This window comes from Quercus robur, chromosome 4 (genome assembly GCF_932294415.1).
Source record: "Quercus robur chromosome 4, dhQueRobu3.1, whole genome shotgun sequence".
Taxonomy (NCBI): domain Eukaryota; kingdom Viridiplantae; phylum Streptophyta; class Magnoliopsida; order Fagales; family Fagaceae; genus Quercus; species Quercus robur.
In genome coordinates this window covers 77,099,157-77,122,153 of record NC_065537.1, presented here as the reverse complement: position 1 = coordinate 77,122,153, position 22,997 = coordinate 77,099,157, and the positions used below count along the sequence as shown (strand labels likewise).

At 30.8% G+C, this 22,997-nt stretch overlaps 1 protein-coding gene and 1 long non-coding RNA gene across 7 annotated transcripts in view; one reads left to right on the top strand and one right to left on the bottom strand.

Moving 5' to 3' along the window:
• Positions 1–22,997, top strand: part of LOC126723783 (putative disease resistance RPP13-like protein 1) — a 142,498-nt gene that overhangs the window by 56,225 nt on the left and 63,276 nt on the right. The gene's annotated exons all lie outside the window — the stretch shown is intronic.
• On the bottom strand, positions 9,589–11,305 carry LOC126723790 (uncharacterized). Of its 5 annotated transcripts, none has more exons than XR_007654473.1 (4): positions 11,201–11,305; positions 10,693–10,790; positions 10,037–10,607; positions 9,589–9,943 (listed from the first exon to the last, which is right to left on the bottom strand). It is a non-coding gene; the product is annotated as an uncharacterized LOC126723790 (long non-coding RNA). The 5 variants fall into 5 exon arrangements; XR_007654471.1 differs by lacking the exon at positions 11,201–11,305 and adding an exon at positions 11,044–11,194 and having other exon boundaries at positions 10,693–10,929; XR_007654472.1 differs by lacking the exon at positions 11,201–11,305 and adding an exon at positions 11,044–11,194.

Below are 22,997 nucleotides of genomic sequence, written 5' to 3'. Positions count from 1 at the left end.
TTGGAAAACGCCAGAGGCTTGTAGTACTAATTTCAATGGTACTAACGTTTCCGGTTTGTGTGGCTTTAACTTGTGTTTGTTTTGTTGCATTATCTCTAACTCTAATGTCTAATTGCTAAGCACTTCATTTTTCATGTGGTCCCTCAATGGGTTGGATTTGTGACATTGAAGGCAGAGATTGGCTGTGGCCACATTGGTGGCAGCCGGGGGTACATTCTTTCCTGGTATATTGAACTAGCATGTCGTGTCTCTAAAACTGTACTATTGTGCGCTATGAAAGTAATTTTCTAACATAATTTTAGATTGGAAAGAGAGATGTAATAAAAAAAAGTTCATAAATATGAAAATCTCTATATTCAGTGTGTATTAATTTGCCTCTACCTAGGACATGGGTACTTATATATGTTGGAATACTTTTATAAAGATTACAATATTTTTATTAATATGGATTAATTGAAGTGATTTAATAGAAACTTTTTTCTTTCTTTTATGTTTACCTTTCTTACTATGCAGCTAAACCGATATGCTTTGACTATTTTTAAATTGATGGTTTCACTTATTTAATATTGGTAAATTACTAAGCTGCTAAACCGATATACTTCTTTCTTACAATAGTCAAAAGAATCAAGGTAATAAACATGAGACTTTATTTTTAACATATAGTTTGTGACAATAGCATTCTTAGTTTTAATTTTATCTCAAGTCGACAACAAGATGTCAAAGGGAAAAATACTCTTCTCAGCCTACACTTCCTCACCACCTAAAAATTTCCATCTTAAATGATTTCTAAATTACATAAAAAAATATTATATCTGTAAGGACGCAACTTGGATCTTAAGCCAAAAAGGTAAAAGGATTTAGGCCCAACTAACCCAATACAATGAATTTGTAGAGAGTGAGTTAGAAAACTAGGTTCTAATGAGTTGGGTAGTAGCTATAATGGATCCAGATGACAATAAAATAGAAGTAGTCTGGTTTTATTTAAAGAAAGTCATCCTCGGCACAGTCCGAGGAGATCAATTCTTGTATATAGTGCCTGAAGTTGGATACAAGTACAGTGTTAATGGCTACATTCTTTCTTTCTACCATTTTTCGATCTCCTTCTCTCATTGCCTTCTCCAATTTTATACTATCCCTCTACCTTCATATCTGCCTTCCACGTGTAGATCAGATTATTGGTGTTGATCCTTATCCCATCAACACCTTCCTGAAGTCTTTGGGGGTAGTTGTAAGGCTGTAAAAGACTGTTCAGATATCACTTCCTCATTAATATGGCCAGAGAGTTAGCTGCAGAGCATTCAATGTAGTGGTAGCAGCTTTCTTTTAGATATTTCTCAGTTACCATCCCTCCTATGCGTTCATAATGCATGCCCTTATCAATAAAACTTCCTGGATGGTCATCCTAGATGGTAGGATACACATTTTGACCTTTGCTTCATTTAGCCGAGGAGATATTCCTCCACGGCCTGCCTTCCTCGACCTTCTCATTTGTAACTTATTTATGGGGCTCTAAGAATTACATCTTCAATACTATTTATTTGTCCTCAAACAAAATAACGTCTTCAGACAAAGCCGAAGGCCTAATATGCATTTTTGGGCCCCTTCTACCTACAATATCTTTTTGTGAAACTACAATTTCAATTAATATTTTTTTATTAGGTGTGAGTGTTGAGAAATTTGGATTACATATTTTTCCTTACATTCTTCATGTTTGCAAAATTCCAAAAGATTAAAGATTAATAGCTGTGTTATCAGTGAAATATTTAAATTTCAAGTTTTTGTGGTCTAAAATTACACATAAAAAATAATTTTATGGATCAAATATTAAATAACATATAACTAGTACAAAATTTGATATGTATGGTAAAAACAAAACATGCAATTTTATGGTCAAATTTTCAAAATTATAGCCATATTAATTTTTTTAGTTAGAGTTGTAGCCATTAATTGTAACCAATTTTTTTTTTTTTTTTTTTTTTTTTGCTTTTTGAGAGGGGATAATTGTAACCAAGTTTGTAACCAAATTTTGCCATTTTTCACATATTCTAATAATATTATGAGCTTTGCATTATTTAAATGAACTTGATTCAACATAAAAGCCAAAGACTTGGTGCCATTTTTGTGCTTTCTCAACTTGTAAGTGCTTCATAGTGAACAATGAACACTAATCCATATCACTGCCATTATGAACTTTGCATTATGTAAGAACACCTAGACCACGACAGTCAAAACTTCACATCCATGTGTCTTTCCACTCACCACCATCATAATTTTTTTAATACTAATATTTTTTTTTTAAAAAAGTTAGAAGAAGATAATTCCTTTTGTTTCAATCAATAAAGAATTTCATTAATATATTCAAGTTAAGCCCTTTGGGATATACACCACTGTTAGTTTCATTAAAACCTTCTCATCTCTCCCCTTGTGTGTGTGTGTGTGTTAAAATACTTTGTATTCTCAATATATATATATTCAAGTTTTCCTCTCTATCTTTCAATTTCCCTGTTATTTGTTTATATGATGGTCTTCAATTCCCCTATTATTTTCTTTTCAAATTGTGCACCATCTGTTACTAATTTCTTGGAACATGCTTAATTGATGTCCAGCCCATACTAATGGTATTAGGAGCTCTGCATTATTTAACAAAACCTATAAACTCAAAAGGACTCGGTCAAAATCTTTGGCGTAAATGGTGCTTTCTTGATCTCTATCTTGCACCTTTTTAGAAGATGTTTCATAATGATGACTAGCTCACATATTCTAATAATATTATGAGCTTTGCATTATTTAAATGACCTTGATTCAACATAAAAGCCAAAGACTTGGTGCCATTTTTGTGCTTTCTCAACTTGTAAGTGCTTCATAGTGAACAGTGAACACTAATCCATATCACTGCCATTATGAACTTTGCATTATGTAAGAACACCTAGACCACGACAGTCAAAACTTCACATCCATGTGTCTTTCCACTCACCACCATCATAATTTTTTTAATACTAATATTTTTTTTTAAAAAAAGTTAGAAGAAGATAATTCCTTTTGTTTCAATCAATAAAGAATTTCATTAATATATTCAAGTTAAGCCCTGTGGGATATACACCATTGCTAGTGTCATTAAAACCTTCTCTCCTTTCCCCTTGTGTGTGTGTGTGTGTTAAAATACTTTGTATTCTCAATATGTATATATATATATATATATATATATATATATATATTCAAGTTTTCCTCTCTATCTATCAATTTCCCTGTTATTTGTTTCTATGATGGTCTTCAATTCCCCTATTATTTGCTTTTCAAATTGTGCACCATCTGTTACTAATTTCTTGGAACATGCTTAATTGATGTCCAACCCATACTAATGGTATTAGGAGCTCTGCATTATTTAACAAAACCTATAAACTCAAAAAGACTCGGTCAAAATCTTTGGCGTAAATGGTGCTTTCTTGATCTCTATCTTGCACCTTCTTAGAAGATGTTTCATAATGATGACTAGCTCACATATTCTAATAATATTATGAGCTTTGCATTATTTAAATGACCTTGATTCAACATAAAAGCCAACGACTTGGTGCCATTTTTGTTCTTTCTCAACTTGCAAGTGCTTCATAGTGAACAATGAACACTAATCCATATCACTGCCATTATGAACTTTGCATTATGTAAGAACACCTAAACCATGACAGTCAAAACTTCACATCCTTGTGTCTTTCCACTCACCACCATCATAATTTTTTTAATACTAATATTTTTTTTAAAAAAAAGTTAGAAGAAGATAATTCCTTTTGTTTCAATCAATAAAGAATTCCATTAAGGAATGAAAAAAGATTCAAAGTCCTAGCCTTTATGCTTTCACCAAAGTGATATAAGTGCTAAGAGTATATGAGATAGGGACAGGCCTCTGAGATGAAACCATATTGGCCTAATAGGATCATGAACAAATTTCAAGTCTCTTTCCGAAGTGGATTGTGTAAAAATGATGTGGGATCCGTATATTTTAAAACCATTGGCCCATTATTTATCCCTCATACTCAAAATGCATCAAACAATATATATAAAAAGGTTAGAACAAAATCCAACAATATAAAGACTAATAAATTGCAATATATTGTCATTGACCAATAAACATAAATTTCAAAATAATTCATTTCAGTCTAATTATAGGTTTAAATCTGATTGAAAATTTTAATATATCACACTTGTAAGACTGTAACTAAATTTTACCAAATCTAATAAAGAAATCAATTGCCAACCACGGGAGCCCACAACAACTTAACCAAGGCCATACAGAAGTCTAGTGCATTAAAAACTATAATAAAAATGATAAAATTATCACTACTATTTGGAGAACATGTCCCTAAATTTGAAGCGGCATTAATTTAATTTAATCTAATTTTTTGCTACCTTGATTATATTGAAGACATCATTGCCGAAGGATCAACTGGAGCTTATTGAATTACCAAAACTAGTAATAAAGACATCAAACTCGTGGTGGCTTCCCTGCATGCTAGTTTTTATCTTTAGGTTATTTGATTTGTAGAATATTCTCTGCTCCTTTGAGTCTAAACACTCAAAAAAAAAAAAAAAAAAAAAAAAAAAAACTCAGAAACATGTATTTCAAGTTCATGCTTTGTCGGTAAGATCTATAAGTTACCTCTAGTGCGGGATTGTATTGTCATTCAAAGTTAGTAGGAACCTTTGGGGAAAAACATATGATTATGTAGTTCATGAACTATGGATTCGACTGAGTTAGCATTAGAATTCTTCCTCTAGTCCATTCAGTGTGTGTGTGTGTGTTTTTTTTTTTTTTTTTTTTTTTTTTTTTTTTTTGGTTTTTTTGTTTTTCCATAATCTGTGAGATGTTTCACCTTTTAGAAAATTTTTTATTGGACTCCTCGGTTTGTGCATTATTGTAAATAAATACAATGAATGTATGGATAAATATTTATGGTGTGATCTCCACATTTGACACCAATATATATATATATATATATATTAACACTCTATTTGTTTTGATGGAAAACCTTTTGTAAAGATAGTTTTCCATGTTTTCTAGAGTTTGGTAGTATAAAAAAAAAAAGGAAAAGAAAAATCAAAGGAGAACTATCTTTGGTCAACTAAAAAAAATGTCGTTTAATTGTAGAGATTGTTTTTCATTAATTTTTTTTTTTAAACAACTCTATCTCACAACAAGCTAAATAGGGGAGGTTAAAAGATTGTTTTTCAACTTATTTAAGGTAATTACCAAATAAAGAAAAAAATGAAATAGTTTTATGGAAAATACTTTTAAGAAAATGACTCATTTTCTAGAAAATATTTTTGCCTAAACAAATAGAGCGTAATAGGTAAAGCTGAGAGAAAATCCAATTGGATTCTAAATTGGATTCCAATTGTTGTCTAATTTTGCACCATGTACCCTAGTTAATTTTTTTTTTTTTTTTTTTTTTTTTTTTTTTTTAATTTATTCTAGGTGAGTTAATGAGGTACAAAAGATGAAGAGTCTAATATAAATAAATCATCAAGAACTCTATAGACCAAAAAAAGAAAAAAAAGGGGAAAAAAAAAAGAAAAAGAAAGAAAGAAAGAGTAAACTCATGTTTATATCCAAAATAAATTAAAATAAATAAAAAATAATAGAGAGAGAGAGAGAGAGAATAATTTGAATCCATATATATGTGTGTAATTGTAATTTTTTTAATTGTACAATACATATGCACGAGGTATATACTAGTATATAGTAAAAGCCAAAGATCAGAGAAAATCAAATTAAAATCTAAATTGAATTTCAATTGGAGTACAATTATGTACCATGTGTCCCATTTAATTTTTAATTTTTGTATCAAATGAGTTATTTAGTGTAAAAATCGAATAGTCCAAATCCAATTAGATTCTAGATTGGATTTCAATTGGAGTCTAATTTTGCGCCATGTGTCTATCTAATTTTTTTAATTTCTATGGCAAATAAATTTTTGGATGCAAAAACCGAAGACTATAAATCAAATTTAATTCTAAATCATATATATATATATATATAAAATAAGAAACCATTACATATTCTAAAAATGTATGATTCAAAAAAGGTGTAAGCTAATACCACATATAATTTCAATATCTTCTAAAAAAAGGCATAATTTGAATTGTATAATTGTAATTTTTTTTAATTGTATTCATGCATATGCATGGAGTTACATAATAATTAAGAAATTTTTTAAGACACATGACGCAAATTGCACTTCAATTGTAGAATCTAATTATTTTTTCACTCAGTTCGGGTACAATTAAACACACACTCACACACACAATATTTACATATATAGTTAGACAAACAAATGGCATAGGAAGGAAAAATCATTCAAAATCTCTCTTCTTCAAATTTTATTTTAGGGAGAGGACTTGCTTCATACAAGGTAAGGTGGAAGCCAAAGAGAAGTGACAACAAATTATGGATTAAGCTGGTCATGTGCATTGCACAGGACCCTTGGACACTAGTCACTTCTCTTTGGCTGCCATGCAACAATTATTGCATACGAGGTTGCAGTGAATCCTTTTCCTTTATTTTATTCATAGATTTAGCTATATAGCTGGGTTCCTAATGGTTCATTCATATTGGACTTCTCTTATTTTACACTAACTCATTTGATACAAAAATTTAAAAACTTAGATGCAATTGCATTCTTTTTGGCATGTTTTTGCAACTCTCTAAAGATATTAAGAAAATTGAAATTACATATGGCATAAAATTATTCTTCAATTGAAATTCAAATTGTAATCTAATTGAATGTTCTCTCAACTTTTGCTTTATATATATATATATATATATATAGAGAGAGAGAGAGAGAGAGAGAGAGAGAGAGAGAGAGAGAGAGAGAGAGAGAGAGAGAGAGAAGGGTATATTTTTTGGTTTATATTCCTTCACTATTCAAGCAAGCCATCTTACAAGTGAACCACTTCAACCTCTTCTAAAAATATAACCAAACTATAGAATAACTAAACCTTAGAAATAACTGTTACATTACAGTGTCTATTACAGTTTATCAAGCATGCCTTAAAAGAATGCGAATTCTCTCAAATGTTTTAGTAAATTAATATTGCAAAGTATGTTCCTTTTAAAGCTATTTTCCAACTATCACCAATCATCAATAGATTGATACAAATGAATACTAAGTACGAACATTATTGAGTTAATAAATTTCGGACACTTTTTTATTTCTAGTTTTGTTTTCTCCTAATCTAATATATTCAAGTTTTCCTCTCTATCTCTCAATTCCCCCATTATTTTTTTATATAATAGTCTTCAATTCCCTTGTTATTTGCTTTTCTAAATTGTGTATCATTTGTTACTAATTTCTTGGAACATGCTATAATTGCTGTCTAGCCCATACTAATGGTATTAGGAGCTTTGCATTATTTAACAAAACCTATAAACTCAAAAAGACTCGGTCAAAATCTTTGGCGCAAATGGTGCTTTCCAAATCCCTATCTTGCACCTTCTTAGAAGATGTATCATAATGATGACTAGCTCACAAATTCTAATAATATTATGAGCTTTCGTTATTTGCTTTTCTAAATTGTGTATCATTTGTTACTAATTTCTTGGAACATGCTATAATTGTTGTCTAGCCCATACTAATGGTATTAGGAGCTTTGCATTATTTAACAAAACCTATAAACTCAAAAAGACTCGGTCAAAATCTTTGGCACAAATGGCGCTTTCCAAATCCCTATCTTGCACCTTCTTAGAAGATGTATCATAATGATGACTAGCTCACAAATTCTAATAATATTATGAGCTTTGCATTATTTAAATGACCTTGATTCAACAAAGGCCAAAGACTTGGAGTCATTTTTGTGCTTTCTCAACTTGTGAGTGCTTCCTTGAAAAGCGCTTCATAGTGAACAATGAACACTAATCCATATCACTGTCATTATGAACTTTGCATTATTTAAGAACACCTAGACCACGACAGTCAAAACTGCACATCCATATGTCTTTCCACTCACCACCATCAGAACTTTATAAATACTAATATTTTTATATAAAAGTTTGAAGAAGATAATTCCTTTTGTTTCAATCAATAAAGAATTTGATTAAGCAATGAATAAAGATTCAAAGGCCTAGCCTATACGCTTTCACCAAAGTGATAATAGTGCTATGAATATATGAGATAGGGATAGGCCTTCCAGATGAAACCATATTGGCTCAATAGGATCATGAGGAAATTTCAGGTCTCTTTCCAAAGTGGATTGTGTAAAAATGATGTGGGATCCATATATTTTAAAACCATTAGCCCATAATTTATCCTTCATACTCAAAATGCAACAAACAATATATATATATATATATATATATATATATATATATAAAGGTTAGAATAAAATCCCACATTATAAAGACTAATAAATTGCAATATATTGTCATATTGACCAATAAACATAAATTTCAAAATAATTAATTTTTGTCTAATTATTTGTTTGAATCTGATTGATAATTTTAATATACCACACTTGTAAAACTATAACTAAATTTTACCAAATCTGATAGAGAAATCAATTGCCAACCACGGGAGCCCACAATCACTCAACCAAGGCCATATAGAAGTCTAGTGCATTAATTTTTATTTTTATTTTTGAAACTAAGTGTAGTGCATTAAAAATTGTAATAAAAATGACAAAATTAAAAACTATAATAAAAATGGCAAAATTTGGTTACAAACTTGGTTACAATTATCCCCTCTCAAAAAGAAAAAGAATTAAAAAAAAAAAAAAAAACCTTGGTTACAATTAATGGCGACAACTCTAACTAAAAAAATTAATATGACTATAATTTTGAAAATCTGACCATAAAATTGCATGTTCTGTTTTAACATGCATATCAAATTTTGTGCTAGTTATATGTTAGTGGTGAGGAAGTGTAGGCTGCGAAGAGTATTTTTCCCTTTGACATCTTGTTGTCGACTTGAGATAATATTAAAACTAAGAATGCTATTGTCACAAACTATACGTTAAAAATAAAGTCTCATGTTTATTACTTTGATTCTTTTGACTATTGTAAGAAAGAGGCATATCGGTTTAACAGCTTAGTAATTTACCAACATTAAATAAGTGAAACCATCAATTTAAAAATAGTCAAAGCATATCGGTTTAGCTGCGTAGTAAGAAAGGTAGACATAAAAGAAAGAAAAAAGTTTCTATTAAATCACTTCAATTAATCCATATTAATAAAAATATTGTAATTTTTATAAAAGTATTCCAACATATATAAATACCCATGTCCTAGGTAGAGGCAAATTAATACACACTGAATATAGAGATTTTCATATTTATGAACTTTTTTTTTTATTACATCCCTATTTCCAATCTAAAATTATGTTAGAAAATTACTTTCATAGCACACAATAGTTCAGTTTTAGAGACACGACATGCTAGTTCAATATAACAGGAAAGAATGTACCCGGCTGCCACCAATGTGGTCACAGCCAATCTCTGCCTTCAATATCACAAATCCAACCCATTGAGGTCTACCACATGAAAAATGAAGTGCTTAGCAATTAGACATTAGAGGTAGAGCTAATGCAACAAAACAAACGCAAGTTAAAGCCACACAAACCGGAAACATTACCATTAAAATTAGCAGTACAAGCCTCTGGCGTTTTTCAAACAAAATGGATGGTGAACTACAACATACAAGTTAAAAAATCCAATAGTGCAAGATGAAATTTTACCACAGATACTGTTCATTTTGCTACTTCATTGGACAGAAAACAAGACATCCAGTAAACTAAACTAAGCAAGATGAGAAGTCCTGTTCCACCAATAATATTAGAGATTTTCTCCATTGTTCCAATGCTTACAATGCTCGTAGTAGTCACCAAATTTAAAAAAGTAATTATGGGATAATCATCAGGTGGAATGTTGTAAAAGCCTCAATTTTGTGTGAACTAGAAGCCTGCATGGTCCACAATAAGAACCAATAAATCATCAGTAAGTTTGTGGAATATACTCAGTCAAGTATACCAAACAATAAGCAATGAGAACGTACCTGCAGAATTGAATGAAACTCTGCTTTAAGAAATTTGATAACATTAGCAGACCTAACAAAGCTCTGTGCTGATCTTGGTACTTCAAAAGAACATCTAAGTGAAGCTCTTGCAGACGAGGGAAAGCTATAAATTCATCTTCAACTCTGATAGAACACCATTCCTCCCATGCAGACATCCAACTACACTTTAATATTTCAAGAGATAGAAACCGCTGAGCCACAAGAGAATTGTTCCCATAAAACTCAGGACCAACAGCCACTAGCTAGTTCATCAAAACCTTCAATGGAAAAGTGTTTCAGGGAAGGTAGATTCCCAAGGGGTAGCAAGATACAGAAATATTCACAATTTTGAAGGCCAGATACAATATTGCAGAATGAATCATCTCCTAACCAACCTCGAAATCTTGTGCCACCATAATTATGGATCTGTAGCTTATTCACGTTTGTATGAGGCACAAGCTTCTCAAGTACATCATTTGTGCAGCCTGAGGGCCATCCATTTAACAGTGCTTTCCGCCATATTCCAACTGCACTTCACATAGCCAAATACTGTCTGATGTTAAGTAAAAAGCTGCAGACATTCAATAAACACAATTATTGCTAGTTGGTTTTATCCTAAAAAGAAAAATAAATGAAGTTAGTTCATTAGGCCCTACATTATCCCGGGACTTTTTGTATACAGAGCTTTCAATATCACTGCAACAAGAATCATCATTGGGGCTTCAAACTTGTACAGAAGATATGAGTCAGTTGCCTGTGAAGTGTTGACAAGAAATGTAGGCATAAAATGAGACAGGGAAAAGCTCAAGCATTTCCAGTGTACAATGATGACTCATTGACCTCTATGAACAGACAAAGCTCTAGCATTGCTGCTACCAGTTATGCAATGATCACTAAAAGTCATAAGTTGAAGTTGATAATTTAGAAACATTTAAAAAAACAAAAAAATTGTTTATTGAGGCAATATAACAAACACAAAGCAGTAAAAGAATGAAATCATATTTGACCTTGGTAGAGAGAATGAGAAGTGAATTGGAGGGCTTCTGGGATTTTGAGCAATAGAGTTGGATTTGAGCAACTCTATCTCCGTAACAGCATTCTTGAAATCCTATTAACAATTACTACTACTATTTTTTTATATAATATATTACACCATACGGTTACCTGGTAGATGATATCGAAATTAGGGAGCACTACTGACTCCATTTCTTCCTCATTGCTGCTTCCCTCCATTTTTCTATTCTCAGTTGAGAGAGAGAGAGAGAGAGGAACACATTATATTAATTTTAAATATACTCTAATTTCATACCAAGTGGCATTTCATTTATTTATTTATTTTTTTGAGAAAATTTCAACCTATAGTGTTTACTTTTGATGATAACTCTTTATCATCAGACCAAGATACCAATTAGTTTTTGGAATAGGTGGGGATTGAACTTCAAATTTTTTATTCAATCATCGAAAATTTTACCAGTTGAGTTAACTAGAACCAACCATTTCAATTATACTTTAGTTTTATATCAATTATTTATTTATTTTTTTGGTAGAACAGTTGTATATCAATTATGATTACATGCAAATTCATGTATTTAAGCTTAGAAAATACCAAAAAAAAAAAAATTAATTTTATTATTATTATTTGATAATCAATTAAAATTTGTTATACTTCTATATAGTATTATAAATATATATTTTCTTTTATGGGGTAATTACTAATTACACATAACCCACCTGTGGTTTGGGCGAAAATCACTTTGCCTACCCGTGGTTTGAAAAGTATCACTTAACCCACCTAAGGTATGTTTCTGTCAATCTCCGTAATCCACCTCAAGCTCAACCGTTACAAAAACACTTCTTAAACCCAAAACATAACATAACGTGAATCAAAACACCCAAAACTTAGAAACTTTTTGAGAGAGAGACCTGTGGTGAGATCAACGTGTTCTTCATGGTTTGGAGTGTTTGAAGGGGGAGAAAACACTAGTTTCGCAACATCGAAGCTAGGGAAGGTAGTTTCGGTAAAGAAAATCAAGGTATTTGTGTCTGTTCTGGATTTAGGGTTTTAGATTTTGTTCAAGTGCCAACTTACTGTGTGAAACTCTAAATTTGTACTTCAAGTGGAGCTGTTTGCTTGTAGAAGCCATTACAAGGCTTGCACTGTAGACAAATCAACTCATTACTAGTATTAGCAATGCTTAGGATTTGGACTGGTGGTGTACCAACAGAGTATTTCAAGAGGTATTCACCTCCATTTGAGATTATATCTGCTTGAGCTGCATTGGTAGAGAGTGAAGAAGTTGGCTTAAAGTGATTGATATGGTTAATGAAACGATGCAAAGCCTTGGCTATGTGCTGTGAAGGAGTTTCTAAAGGGTTATAGAAGGGAGAGTTTGGAGAGTCATGGTGGATTAGATCTAGGTTATTTGGAGACAGTATTAAAAAAAAAAAAAATTAAACCCAAAAGAGGAATTACAAATTTTATGTGGTTCCATAAATTGCAGATGTTGAAAGGCTGTGGGGGGTTTCCACTAGCCCTTGAAGTGATTGGTGGATCATTCCCTGGGCAGAGTGCAGAGGTTCAGCTTAGTAGATTGAGGAAATGTTCTATTGACGACATTATTTCCAATATTGATCTGCATAAATGTCTCCAAAGAAGCCTAGAATTTTCATGTCCTGAGGTCAAATTCAAAAACTTTTTCATGGATTTAGGTTCATTTCCTGAAGACCAAAGGACCTACGCGGCTGCCCTCATTGATATGTGAGCAGAATTATATAATCTAGGTGAAGATGGTGTTGATGCTATTGCCACTTTATAGGAACTCAACATTCGGCATCTAGCTAGTCTTGTGATGACAAAGTATGGTGACTTTTATTTCAATAATCTGATTTTTCATACCATTGATGTGGTTGGTGATTATTACAAAGAGCTTGAAAGAAGGAAAGTTGTACAAAGCTAGCAACAATGAGGGATTTCAACTACTTTACCAAGAGAAAGAAGGGGTTTCCAACTTCTATTTGTTTGAGAAAAAAAATTGTTGCTTGTCTTGTAGATGTTTGAATTCAATTATTCTAGATGGAAACTAATAGTATTTATTTTCCTTAGCTGTCATTTCCTTTTTTGGGTATCCATTTTTGGGTTTAAAAGTGGATTAGATCTGGGTAGGTAGATTTGGCTCCCCTTGAATCAACGAATGGTACATCCCATCATAGAGCTTCAAACTCTTATCCTTACTCGCCGAAGAGGAAAGCTGGGAGGAGTTTGTACAGCTCACTGTTGTGGATGTGAAAGAAGAAAGATAGGGAACTTCCGACGATTTTCTCCATGTCGACTAGGTAGTAGTGGAGGCCGTCAGATCTGTTGTGGCCGAGGAGATCGGTGGCAAAGACGGTGTAGCCATCGGAGATCTGGGTAGGTAGGTCTGAGTTTTATTTTTTATTTTTTGGGTATGTTTTTCATGTTCAAGATTTATGTGAATTGAGAGAGAGACCAATACCACTTTTTGATTTTGTTTCTCATGCATTTTTGTGCTATTTTTTGTTTTGGGAGGAGAGAGACAAAATTTAAGCAAAAATACTTATTTACCCCTGATTTTAAAAGAGATGGATTACAGAAAACAAACGGAACATACTTCAGGTGGGTTAAGTGACACTTTTTAAGCCATGGAGAAGCAAAGTGATTTCTGACCAAATCACAGATAGGTTTAATGTAATTACCCCCTTCTTTTATTTATTGGATAGAAATGTTATTTGTATAATATATACCTTTGAGGTAACATTTGGGCAGAAGATGTCAACATCTGGGCAAGCTTAACAGCATCTCCATGTCGATTAATAACGTGTTGTCAATATTATTTTACTTACAATCCAAGTAATCCTCATTCCAAATATCATCTAACACAATCAGAAATTTCTTTCCCACAATACTCTTGTTCAACCTAACTTGGTACAAAAGTACAAAAGAATAGGGTCCTGAGCCACAACAGGCCTCTAGGCTACAGGACAAAAGAGTACCCTTTTTTTTTTTTTTTTTTTTTTTTATATATATATATATCAATTCTACCTTATTCAGTAAAAAAAAACCTAACTTGGAGTAGGTCTAGGTCGTTAATTAGTATCACCTGTCGAGGAAGTCACTGCCTGTCACAGTTTAATAAATAAATAAATAATTTAATTAAAAGTTAATGAAGAATTTCTTTTAATTTTTTTTCCTTTTTGTCTTGTCTCATAGCCAACCAATTAAATACGACTTTTCAATCATGAGAGATGCTACGTCTACAACATTTTTACAACATTTTTACAACAAATCATGGGTGGTTAGTTGTTATTGGTTCAAATTTAAAACTAACACTAAGATTACATTTTTGCCCCAACAAAAACAACCAGTAATAACTTGCCACTTAGGATTTGTTGTAAAAATGTTGTAGAAATGTTGTAAACATAGCATTTCTCTTCAATCATTCCTTTGGAATTTTCTTGCATGGTGACTCTGACGCTGCGGAATAAGCGGCAGATAAGACAAAATAAATAAATAAATAAATAAATAGTACAAGTACAATAGAAAGACTACCAACACAATTTTCTGTGTAATAATTTTGGTCATTACTCTAATGTAGTTAACTATAAATGATAAATGTATATAAAAGTAATAGTTTATTGCTCAAAATCAATTATATTAAAATTGTGAGAAAAAATAGGTATTTGTCTTTAATTTTCAAATTATGCAGTAAAATGTCTATGTTTTTAAAACTTAATTTTAACAAAATCCAGGTCTCAAACTCAATGAATTCACTATCGGTGTGCCTTTCGGGTAGGGATTTTCCATGTGTTTTAAAATTTATTAAAATTCTTATTCTACTTAAGATAAATAAAAATATATTCTAGTTTTCTTCAATAATAAGGGAATAATGCATTTCGCCTAACATTCCACACCCTCTGAACTCCACTCCATTTCACCTCAACTTTCCCTCGTTCAAAAGACAACATGAGCTATAAATGGCTAAAAAAAAAAAAATGTAAATGATAATCTCTAGTGTTGTATGACCAAAATCATTTCCTTTTGTCGGTTATCAAAACCAAAATGATTGGAACTCGAATTTTTTTTTTCCTTTTTGACATTTTGTAGAAATTGTGAATGAAAATGACCTCAGACCCGACCAAAATGAAAGCACAATCTAAGTAAATCAAAGATACAAAAGGATTTTGTTGACTTCAGTGTAATGAAATGGATCATTCGTCTCTGCAATAAATTAGTTCCGCACAGTACTCACAGACAGGTTGTCCCTCTTGCCACACCTTTCACCTATAGACAGGTTGTCATAATGATAAAAGAAACGCTAAACATGTACTGTGATTTCTTTTCAACAAAATTTTGGAAAAGAATAAACAGCTGCAATTTTGCAAGAATGAGGTTCTTCATTTTATTAGTATAAGGTATACATTATCTGATTGAAAATCTAGATTTTACTTTACAGTCATATACTAGTCTAGATTGTAAAATTTTCTACATTAACTTGCTTGTCAATACTTCCTGACAGAGTAATACAAATTTAGATACCAAGATTTTCTAATTTGACTGTGCCAAGACAAGCAGGTCCTCAAAGTTGGTATCTGGTGACAGTGACTTCTTTGCAAATCTGCCATTACTGCATCCAAGCCATCTGTACTGCATCGTTGGCTTGTGATGACAGTGACTTTTTCTTTTTTGGTGGAAAGTATACACCAAAATGATTTCAGACACGACAATGGAGAAGGCGTGATGGACACAGACCGAAAGTCTTTCATTGAGACAATGATGTAATCGATAGTTTATTTTTTCATAATTGAAAATTTCTAATAGGCTTGTAGACTTTGATTTAAAGCAGCATTTGTTGACGCAATAGGGAGCTTTCCGAGGACAAAATTATTACATGAAGACTAATTGTATTCGGTGGAAAGTAAAAGTGAGATAAAAAGATCAAAGTTACTTTTGCGTAAAAGAGTGGAAGGAAATAGAGGCGATGCTTCTTCTTCTTTTTTTCTTCTCTCTTTTTTATTTTTTTCTCAATCCATAATGTTCACCAATTTTGATGGCAATTGTTAAGCAGATGCTGCCATAGGTACTGTTGATAATGTATTTTGTTTATTGGTTTGATGTCTTTATTACTAGTTTTGGAAGTTCAATAAGCTCCAGTTGATCCTTCAGCAATTCAATATAATCAAGGTAGGAAAAATTAGATGAAATTAAATTAACGCCGCATCAAATTTAGGGACATGTTATCCAAATAGTAGTGCTAATTATCATGATTTTTAATTATATAGTTATGTTTCTTCACGTTTATTTTTAAATAAATTTAGTAGGTGATTGCTAAAACAGTTGCTGATTAATTGGAAAAATAAGAAAATTGTTTTGTAAAGTACCTTGTAATTTGTATGATCACCTTGCTCAGTTAGGTAAGGTAACGGTTCATCAAAAAAAAGTTAGGTAAGGTAACTTTTGCATCATCACTGTTTGAATGTTTCTGTGCGTAAGGGTTACCACGTAGTATCCTTGGTGTGTATGAAGGAATCCAAATTGAAGAGGCAATTAATTAGGCAAAGGAAAATGTTAAAGCTACAAAAAATATTACAAACGGTTAATGTGGTAAGTAGTTATTGATAAATAAATAAATAATGTCAGTTGTGGGTATAGATAGCAATTTGTAAGAATTTATCACATCAATATAGTTTGTGACAATAGCATTCTTAGTTTTAATTTTATCTCAAGTTTACAAAAAGATGTCAAAGGGAAAAATACTCTTCACAGCCTACATACACGTCCTCACCACCTTAAAATTTCCATCTCAAATGATTTGTAAATTACATAAAAAAATATATTATATCTTTTTGTGAAACTACAATTTCAATTGATATTTTTTTTATTAGGTGTTTGTTATTAATCAAATGTTTAAATTTCAAGTTTTTGTATTCTAAAATTACACATGGAAAAATTTTATGGATCAAATATTAAATAACATATAATTAACACGAAATTTGATATGTGTGTTAAAAACAAAACATACAATTTTATGGTCAGATTTTCAAAATTATAGTCATATTAATTTTTTACTGAGAGTTGTAACCAAAATTTGCCATTTTTATTATAGTTTTTAATTTTGTCATTTTTATTACAGTTATTAATGCACTAGACTTCTGTATGGCCTTGGTTAAGTTGTTGTGGGCTCCCGTGGTTGGCAATTGATTTCTTTATTAGATTTGGTAAAATTTAGTTACAATTTTACAAGCGTGATATATTAAAATTTTCAATCAGATTCAAGCATATAATTAGACTGAAATTAATTATTTTGAAATTTATGTTTATTGGTCAATATGAAAAAATATTGCAATTTATTAGTCTTTATATTGTTGGATTTTGTTCTAAACTTTTATATATATTGTTTGATGCATTTTGAGTATGAGGGATATGGGCCAATGGTTTTAATATATATTGATGACGTGCAAATCATCAATCTTGTAGGTTCGTCCAGATGGAGCTGGGTCCTTCCCACTATCTTTGCAAATGTGGGACAATGGCTCTCTCAAAATGGTCACCGATGTGATGTTTGTCACCACGCCTCTGATGCCAAAATCAGTATATAGAAGTTTTTAGAGAATAATAAGAGAGTATTGAATATCAAAGCGTCTATGAATACTTTTGGGTGAGCCTATCTACTTGGTTTGTCTCTGATTAGAGTGTATATATACAGCTTCATGGTTCCGAGTTGTTGGGGGCCTTAATTGTGGCTTTAGTGCCCTTTTTGTAACGCCTCAGGGCTCATGAATATGGGTTTTGATGAGGCTCCAATGGTCTGTCAACTGTTTGGTAACTATCCAAGGTATTGAATGCTCTTATTAATGGTTATCTTGTGTTCGTTCGTGTCCTGCCAAGGTGGACGAGTATATTTGATGAGCTCATCCAAGGGAGGTGAGTTCGTCAGTCCTATCGTATATCCCACATCATTTTTACACAATCCACTTCGAAAAGAGACCTGAAATTTCCTCATGATCTTGTTGGGCCAATATGGTTTCATCTTAGAGGCCTGTCGTAATCCCATATATTCATAGCACTTTTATCACTTTGGTGAAAGCATATAGGCTAGGTCTTTGAATCTTTTTTCATTGCTTAATGAAATTATTTATTGATTGAAACTAAAGGAATTATCTTCTTCAAACTTTTAAAAAATTATATATTAGTATTAAAAAAGTTCTGATGGTGGTGAGTGGAAAGACACATGGATGTGAAGTTTTGACTATCTTGGTCTAGGAGTTCTTAAATAATGCAAAGTTCATCATGGTAGTGACATGGATTAGTGTTCATTGATCACTATAATGCACTTTCCAAGAAAGCACTTACAAGTTGAGAAAGCACAAAAATGGCACCAAGTCTTTGGCTTTTGTTGAATTAACGTCATTTAAATAATGCAAAGCTCTTAATATTATTAGAATTTGTGAGCTAGTCATCATTATGAAACATCTTCTAAAAAGGTGCAAGACCGGGATCAGGAAAGCACTTTTACGCCAAAGATTTTGGCCGAGTCTTCTTGAGTTTATAGGTTTTGTTAAATAATGCAAAGCTCCTAATAGGCTATTACCAATTTATGGGCTAGACATAAATTATAGCATGTTCCAAGAAATTAGTAACTGATGGTACGCAATTAGAAAAGCACCATCGACCCTTAACTTTAGGTCTTCTTAAGTAGGACCTAATTGCAATGAGTTGAGAAAGAAGGAAAATTATAATATTTAATTAATTAAAAGTTATTTTATTCATCAAACAAAATGAATGATCTTCTTCTACCTTTTTTATTTTATACTATTTGTAAGATATAAAAAGATCTCCATGGTAGTGGGTGGAAAGACACCTTGGATGCCAAGTCTCAATCTAGGTCTTAGTCTGGGAAAGCATCATTATATCAATACTGGATCTAACTTTTTTACTTGATGAATGAAGACTATTATATAAACAAATAATAGGGGAATTGAGAGATAGAGAGGAAAACTTGAATATATTAGATTAGGAGAAAACAAAACTAGAAATGAAAAAGCATCCAAAATTTATTAACTCAATAATGTTCGTACTTAGCATTCATGTGTATCAGTCTATTGATGATTGGTGATAGTTGGAAAATAGCTTTAAAAGGAACATACTTTGCAGTATTAATTTATTAAAACATTTGAGAGTATTCGCGTTCATTTAAGGCATGTTTGATAGACTGTAATAAACACTGTAATGAAAAAGTTATTCTTAAGGTTTAGCTGTTTAATAATTTGGTTATATTTTTATTACAAAGAATATTCATTTTTTACGAATATCTATTCTTTTTTTCTCAATTAAAAAAAAAAAAAAACTATTCTTTAAAATGAATAATAACTATTTCTCACTAAGGACACGTTTAGTGTATTGAATGTAGATTACAACAGGAATGATAATTTTTATTACTGGCAATAAACTGTGTTGTAATGGAATAATTAAACTTATTCATTAGTTTGGTTGTAAGTTGTAATATAAGAATACGACATTCTCAACAAAAAAAGAAAAAAAAGAGAGTAAAACTTAAGATCTATTTTAGGAAATATTTTGCTCATACAATTATATTTCCTATAAAATAATATATTTTAAATTTGAGAGAGATGAGTTATTTTTTGATGATTTTTTATTTCCATAATTGCTATGTGGATATAGAAAGTTTGTTTATTTAGAAGTATATCAAGGTAATTATTACACTTACTAATGAATAGATATTACAACCCTTTAGAGATTAATAGTTATTCCTTATTTTATTTATAAGGAATGACTATTCTCTGCAATAAAATAATAACCAAACTATTGAATAGCTAAATCATAGGAATATCTATTATATTACAGTACTTATTATAGTCTACCAAATATGTCCTAAATGGGTTGTAAACTTGTAATAGCTATTCTTTAATAGGTGCAATAATTTCTAAAATTAATATATTTTCAAATAAGCAAACTTTCCATACCATACGCACATAATAATTATGTAAATAAAAAATCATCAAAAAATAAATTATCTATCTCAAATTAAAAAATATATATTATTTTCTTAGAAATATAATTGTTTGATTAAGATATTTCTTAAAATAAATCTTAAGTTTTATTTTAATGTTACAACTCACAACCAAACTTATGAATAAGTTTAGCTATTCTATTACAACACATTTTATTCTCAGTAATAAAGATTACCATTTCAATCATAATCATCATTTAGTGTATGAAATGTACCCTAAAGATTTAACCAAAAATTTCTACTATTTATTCGATGATAAGAATCTTTAAAAATAAAATTAGCTAACTATTTTTAAAATAAAAAAGTTAACCTCTAAACTAGTTTGGAGAAAAATTCCTTTAGCTCTTGTGAAGGTTGCTAAAACCATCCACGTGAAACATGACCTATTAATTGGGTCATCTGTCATGTGACTTGTTTAAATAGTACGTGTAGAAGGTTAAATGACTTGCATGTAATGAGTTAGAGGAGATTCCTTCAAACTAATTCTCTATTTCATTTAAGGAAAACATTTAGCTCCAAACATGTTTGGAACTATGTTTTTGCAATCTATTATGTGGTAATTGAATATTTATGCATAATTTTACTCATATATATGACTTTTTTAATGGGTCATGTGATTTGTTTAAATAATACACATTGGTACTTTTATAAATCTCAATATAGAGTTTAAAAAATAGCTCAAAAAATATTTATAGCCAAAGTTTATCCTCCATTTAGTAACTAGTTGAAAGCTTGTGCATTGCACGATAGTAGTCATGAACTTATCAAATACACAATTTTTGAGAAACAATAATTAAAAAAAATCCAATGAAGCAAAAATGTTTTTCAGTTGATAGCCTCAACAAGGTTACATTCCCTACAAAGATGAAAGAAAAAGGCACCAGAGTGGTGTTAGCCAACGGTTCTTTGATGATTAAATCAATAGAGATTTTTATATCTCACAGAGAATTAGAATGTAATTCTGTATGTTTAGAATTGTGTACCTTGTTTTTGGTGTTTGGTGGCTTATTTATAGCCTTGATACAGCCATTAGGAGCCTCATTATAAGTGTAACCATCATTGACCTCTTAATGGCTCTTTTGGCTATTTGAGTAACGTCTACTTAAGTTTAAATGGAAATTTGATTAGCTCATGATTGGCCTTTCAAATTAAAATGAAACCGAAGGAATAAAAGATATACTTTATAATTATTTATTAATCAAACAATTGGTAGGCATATTCAAATTCATAGCAATGTAGATTGTGTTTTGATATAAACTCAAATTCCTATTTCCAAAGAAAAGAAAATTATTAAGTATTAACCCAAGCAAAAATTCAGCCAAAGCTATAAAAAGGGAGAGAGAAGAATTTTTTATGGGAAATTAAAAAAACCACAATACCAAAATACATACTAAAAAAAAAACCATCAACCTTAATTAAAGTTATAAGAAATAACAAAAATACACCAAAAGAATGGGGGGGGGGGGGGAGAGAGAGAGAGAGAGAGAGAGAGTACTCATAGGTTTTGTGTGAGAAAAACTTGGATTAAATGAGAGAAATGATATCAAATTTATACAAAATAAAATGGGTAGAAAAAAAGTCAAAATATAAGAAAGAGAAAAGGATGAAGGAAGTGTAATGAAAAAGTAGATAGTAGTGGGAAGATAAAGAGACAAAGAAGGAGAGAAAATGTTGAAAAAAGTGTAATAGTAGGTGTGGACCAACAGAGAGAAGAAAAGTACTTGTTTTTTTTTTTTTTTTATGTTTTTGTTTTTTGAGAATAGGGAGAAGAAAAGTTTAAAAAGAATTAGTAGAAATTAAGTAGATAATGTGGCTATTGATATGGCTAAACTTGAGCATAGCAATATTAAATGTTACGCTTAAGTTTTTAGTAATATATAGATAGATAAAATAGATTACTATTTAGGTGCAATCAAACAATTTAACAATTATTTGTCCTCCCACTATTATCAGATACCAACAAAAAAAAAAAAAAATCTAATATAAACCATACTATTATTATTATTATTATCATTATTATTTGTAGTGTACATAATATTAAAATAACAGGAGCGGACACCATAGATCTAAAACTTTCTATATAAAAAAAAAAAAAAACATTAAAACAATATATAGATAGATAAAATAGATTACTATTTAGGTGCAATCAAACAATTTAAAAATTATTTGTCCTCCCACTATTATTAGATACCAACAAAAATAATAATATAAACCATATTATTATTATTATTATTATTTGTAGTATACATAATATTAAAATAACAGGAGCAGACGCCATAAGTTGAAATTTTTTATTAAAAAAAATTAAAACAACACAACAAAACTAATATATCTATTATAAAAATAATAAAGAAAAAAAAAGCATGTGGGGGTGATGTACAGCTATACATCACTTCATTACTCTAGTCTAGAAATTTACTTTAGTCGGTCATTGCTTTACAATAATGTTTAGCAGTTGTGACAATAATATGGTAGGCTTTTGTGTTAGAATCTATTTCTCTCTTTCGTATGTGTGTGTTTGTTTATCCCCCTAAAAAAAAAAAATTAAAAAAAAAAAAAAACAAAAACAAACAAACAACAGTGTTTTAGCACACAAATGAAACAAGAGAGCGAAGGTGTACCAGTAGTGCTGCCAAGAAATGATGTTGTGAACACCCAACAAGAACACTAGGGCATGGCAAACTTTTTTTTTTTGGTTGAGAAAATAGACCTTGAACTTTCATTAAAGAAAAAATCAACCATGATCGACTAAAAGAACAACATGGAGGTGTGGAGGAACATTCTCCATTTACACCAATAAACCTCTAACATATTTAGCTAGGATATGCGCTACCGTATTACCTAATCTGAGGGTCTGAGAATAGGAAATATTGTTGGAGGCAAGTGACACTATTGGAATAGTTCACAGTGACCTA